Source organism: Halichoerus grypus, chromosome 12 (genome assembly GCF_964656455.1).
Source record: "Halichoerus grypus chromosome 12, mHalGry1.hap1.1, whole genome shotgun sequence".
Classification (NCBI taxonomy): domain Eukaryota; kingdom Metazoa; phylum Chordata; class Mammalia; order Carnivora; family Phocidae; genus Halichoerus; species Halichoerus grypus.
Window position 1 is genome coordinate 11,329,400 of NC_135723.1, and position 5,637 is coordinate 11,335,036.

The following is a 5,637-nucleotide window of genomic DNA, read 5'->3' on the forward strand; positions in this document are numbered from 1 at the left end:
CAGAATTCTTCACACTGGCTGCACATTAAGATTACTTGATCTTTGAAATAATAATGATGCAGAGCACCCCCTGCAGAGATGCCTATGGAATTGATTTGGGATAAAGGCTCCAGAATGGAAAATGGAATTCTCATTGTGCAAGGTACTTGGTTGGCTCCCAGAATTCAGCATCACCAGCTTCTTTATTTTGCAAAGTGCAGATGTTAAAACACCAACAAAACTCATCATCAACAGTCATCACTATCTTATTGAAAATATATGTTACCACTAAAACATAGAAAGACATTATTAAGGAATAAAGTATGGTTTACCTGTTTCTTTTTCTTACAGCCATTTTCAGGGACCTTAAGAACTTCAAGGTTTTTAAGACACGTAACATGGCATTCCTATTGCCAGCATTTTCTAAATTTCTGCAGAAGCACATTCAGGTAAGCAGATTAATTGGCTGGCTTTAAAGTATGGTTTTTAAAGGAAATTAATCAGCCTTAAAAATGCCTTCGAGTGCGATTACATTATTTTATCTCTCCTTGCACTGCGAACAACTGCAGACTCTGTCATGAGTCATGGCCCCTCAGTAGAGAGACATTTGAGCACGTTTGGAACCAGATACACTAATGGTTACTTTCTTGGATCATGAGTACCAGAGTTTTCATGAAGGCAAGGGTTTGCTCCTCCCTTCTCCATCCCATGAGTTTTTGAAAACGAGGCCACCTCTCTCACCTTTCCCTTGCGCTTCTAGCATCGACCTCTTGCAAACACCTGGGATCGGGAGCAAGCACACATCGATTCTCAGAGCACAACGTCCTTTTGTAAAGTTTCAAAGAATAACTATGTCTTCCATGACACTTCTCTTTGAAGGAATAGCATTTACACCTCCCTGATTGGCCCATTTTCATGTGAATTTGGTAAAAATCTTTGTGAGTATCAGTGTATGTGTGGCGAAGTTCAAGCTGAAGCTGAAGTGTGAGGAGAAACAGCCTTTGCTCTCTCGCTGTTTCTGTGTTCTTGGCTTTCCGAATATTTCATCCTGTGGCGAATGCTGATATGATGACATAATCAGGAGGCAATGAATGACCATCTGAGCTGAAGGAAAGAAAAAAATCACTATATGTGAATGCAAAGTGGTATAGCCACTTGGGAAAAAAGGTATGGAGGCTCCTGAAAAGATTAAAAATTGAACTACCATATGATCCAGGAATTCCACTCCTAAGAATATAGCTGAAGGAAACAAAATCACTATCTCGAGATATCTAAACCCCCATGTTCATTGCAGCATTATTTACAATAGCCCAGACATGGAAACAACCCTCCCAACAGATGAATGGATGAAGAAAATGTGATAGATAGATAGATAGATAGATAGATAGATAGATAGATAGACAATATGAAATGAAATGTTATTCATAAAAAAGAAAGAAATCCTGCCATTTACAATACCATGGATGGACCTTGAGAGTGTTATGCTAAGTGAAATAAGTCAGTCAGAAAAAGACAAATACCATATAACCTCACTTATATGTGGGATCTAAAAACATGGAACTCATAGAAACAATGTAGAATGGTGGTTGCCAGGGGCTGAGGGGTGCGGGAAATGGGAGATGTCGGTTAAAGGGTCCAAACTTTCAATTATAAGATGAATAAGTTCTGGAGAGATAATATATAGCACAGTGACCATAGTGAACAATACTGTATCATGTACATGAAAGTTGCTAAGAGACTGGATCTTTAAAGTTCTCTTCACAACAAAAAATTGTGACTATGTGAAGTGTTAAGTATTAATTAAACTTACAGTGGTGATCATTTCGCCCTAAATGGTATCAGATCATTATGTTGTTCACCTTAAACCAATGCACATTACCTGTCATTTGTAGCTCAATAAAACTGGGGTGAAAGTGCCTGTAACTTCTTTGTTCCATCTTGGATGGAGATAATGGGTCATGGATAGAGTATGCTATTAAGTTAGAAAACAAAACAAAATAGTACTTAAAAGGCAATTCCTCAGGGAGAACATAAAAGAGAAACAAATGTGGATCGTTTGATCACCAGCTTCCTGTCAAAGCTGACATCTGCAATTTTGTACATTTCACAGCTTCCTCCCCAATTTAGTTGCCAGCTAGTGTGTTTCGGTGACTTCGTTTCTGGTTTTTCAGAAGCCTTGGCTTAGCTCTCTTGTTCTGATCTTTGTTGGAATGAGAGGTAAAGATAATAATTTTTCTTGTATAATGGTAAGCATCAAGAATGTCTGAAATATATAGCCTCAATGGATTTTTGTATTCAGACATGAAAATAACAAAGTAGTTTATTTTCTGCACTTGCCAGGCACAATAAATCACCTCCTACTGTTTGTTAAATTTTCAGTGAACACCAAGAACAAAAACTATTTTTTTTTTCCGGCAAGGTCCTTGAAATACAGAGTTGTTATAAAAATTTCAGGCTAACTTGAAAAAGGAGAGAGGAACATTACCATTCTCACTGTGCCTTGGACACAAGCCTTCCTGGACGGATGCCTGTTTTGCTCTGATGGGAGATGGTGTGGGGACCATGGACTTGGTTGCAAAGAGAAGCTATTGAAGGTCCATTTGATAAACTGTCCTCAGCGAAAATAGCAAAATACTTTATTGAGGGAGAAAATATTGTTTTAATCTTTGGCATACAACTATCAGAGGAGAAGTGGCAGCTCATAATCTTAAATATCAAGCCAAACCCTGCAGGGCCCCCGGTCACATTCCTGGTAGGAATGTTCCTGCAGAATGTTGAGGGAATAAGGCATTCAGACAGCCATGTAATAAAGACATGGGTCCCACAGCAACACTGAAAGTGCTCACAGCTTCTGACTTAAGACAGTTGGGTTTTCTGTTTCCCCCGATCACTGCCTTTTGATTCTGCTTTGAGTCCCGCTACATTTCTATACTTGGCCTCGTGACTCGGTTTTTACCTCACTGATCTTCTGATCTCAGACATTCTGGCATTTTCAATCTATCTACAACTGCAGGATGATTATGAAAATACCTTTCTGGGGATTCCTCCCACTCGATCTCAGAAGTATTTGTCAGAAAAAGATTGTCCATATCAGAGGGGGATTTATAGAGTCCAAGATAGGACTCATGTTTAAAATTGGGTTGTGCAATTTTATAACAACTGTTGATAAATCAGTACAACATAGCATAATTATAACTGGGCAGTTGACGTGTTCATTGTTAGAGTGTAAGAGAGCAGAGCTCTTTCTTTCCCCTCACGTTTATCCCTTAGCAGAGTTAATTAAAAGGATTGGATTCCATGTTGACTCTTGAGAATGAGTTACCAACATCAGAGTCACCATCACCTCGATAATCTGTCACACCGTCTCAGGGAGAAGCACTCTCACAACACCTACAATAGTCTTGGATCTAGGGACTACTGACTTTGAAATAATCAACAGGTATTCTGTAAGAGGGAAAAAAAGAGGTGTCACTTTAGGGGAGGGATCTACATCGATGTGAGTATGCTAGGTGGGGCTTGGGACTGGCATTATTGGTGAATTTTCTTTGGGACTTGACCAATGGTGTCATCTCTCCTAGTGATGTGGGAAACAAAGGCAGAAGAAAAAATTATTAAATTTCCTTACTACCTAGAGCCCACTGACAAGTCCTTGAAACAGGGAGAGTGACATTCCTTTAGGGACTCAACCGCCTCGAAGTTAATACTTTGCTAAGGGTAAAAAGCAATGCCTAGCCTGACCCTCAACAACCCCCTTCCCCCCCGCCCCAGGATCCTCTAAGTCTAGTTTAAAGTATAAAAATTCCTTTGGAAACTTCCTTTATCTATAACCACCCCCCACACCAAGATATGTGTTGGCAATCATCCCCCAAGCATATGGCCCACTAAAAGGTCTCACGACTCAGGTTTTATTAGATGGTAATAAATGACCTTTTCCCAACAATAGCTAAGTCCCCTCAAGCTCCTGAAGACCTTGTTTTCCAAAATTCCTTAGAGACTTACACTGTCCCTAAACCCCCTCCCAACTTGTAGGTATATAACCACCAACCCTCACAACCCCACTGCAGCTCTTTCTGCCCACGGGTCCTGTCCCCGTGCCTTAATAAAATCACCTTTTTTGAACCAAAGACATCTCAAGAATTATTTCTTGGCCGTTGGCTTCAAACCCTAACGTCTATCTTACATCACTATCACGGATTTGAATTCTTTTTTAAACAGCACCCGTAAATATTCTTTCCCTCTTTTTTTTTTTTTTTGGCTAGTAATTTCCTTTAGCTTCAGTGTTCTGTCCCTGTGAGCCCACATCAGAGTACCCATTAAATGCCTAAACAGTAAGAAGTATCAGGAAAAGAGGCTCAAATTGCACCATTCCAGGGGCTACTATTGTGTATTCTGTTGTGGGTGTGAAGTCCCCTAAGACTGAGGGGAGATTTCTGGAGTGTTTCTAGGATCTAAAACTGCGGGCTTGGATATATGATAGGCAAAACCTGTCTACTGCAAACAGCAAAGCGCTAACTTTTAGAGGACTTCTGCATTCTCAGAGGGGCTCTCTCCTCTGTGGGAAGCAAGGAATGCATTTGATTCAATAGGAGGGTAGGTGGGTGGTTGCTACGAGATACTGGAACCATTGCATCCCAAGAGTGACAATATGTTGGGTTAATAGCTCAAAAATATCATCCACATCACACATGGGTCTGTGGACAGCTGAGAAGGAAGAGCTAAACCTATCTACAGTCACTCAAGTCCCTGCCTGTTAAGTGTGAACTTTAAAATTACAGTCTTCAAGTAATGGAAGAAATCCCAACATAAGAAAAGACACCATCCAAGACATAAACAATTGTATAGAAGGCGATACAAAATGCTGCAGGCTCAAGATGAGGGGGAAAGAGCTCCTCAATCGAAATTCATCTAACTTCAATGGAGATGAAATGGGAGAGCAAGATTCTTGTTTCCTGGAGTCGAAGAATGAATCTCGAGGACAAAAGACAGCAAGTAAAGCAAATAGAGTTTCATTAAGCAAGGATACAGAAAAAGCTCTCAGGAGTAAGAGTGATGTAGTTTTGAATACGGATGAGGTTTGGTGGGGTGAAGTCCGGAGCCTACAGCCAAGAAAAAATTCTTGAGAAGTCTTTGGTGCAAAATGGTGGTTTAGTTAAAGCCCTGGGACAGAACCCACGGGCAGAAAGAGTGGCTGCCCGGTGGTTGTGAGGAGTGGCTGGTTATATACTATGGGGTTGGGGGAGGTAAGGAAAAGGGAGGTGTCCAAAGAACTTTCATATGCTAAACAGGACCTGCAAGATACTGGAGGCCTTGCCATTGTCAGGTTAAGGTTGGTTTTCCCTCTAGCGAGGCAGTAACATTAAGATAGTAGGGAGCTTCCTGGAGGAATGCGATTCTCCCACTACCTCAAGTATTTGTCAATGGGCTGAAGATTGTAAGGACATTTAATTCTATCTACATTTCCTTCCGGAAGTTAGGTAATTGGTAAGAATGCTTTTTTCTTGTAAATCACTAAGACATTTGTAAACCAAGGGAGACTCACATCTTGCAGGACTGTAATCTCTCTGAGTTAACTATTTGTTTTTTTTCCTTCCCTTAGTGTTAGGGCAGAGAGGAGTGCCTGAGGAAGGTAACACAGATCCCACCCGGCAGCGGTGGGGC

The 5,637-nt window shown here is 40.8% G+C and overlaps 1 non-coding gene across 1 annotated transcript; it reads right to left on the bottom strand.

Annotated features, from left to right (window-relative positions):
* Window positions 1-322: 322 nt before the first annotated feature.
* On the bottom strand, window positions 323-452 carry LOC118522848 (small nucleolar RNA SNORA33). Its single transcript, XR_004910816.2, has one exon. It is a non-coding gene; the product is annotated as a small nucleolar RNA SNORA33 (small nucleolar RNA).
* Window positions 453-5,637: the final 5,185 nt, after the last annotated feature.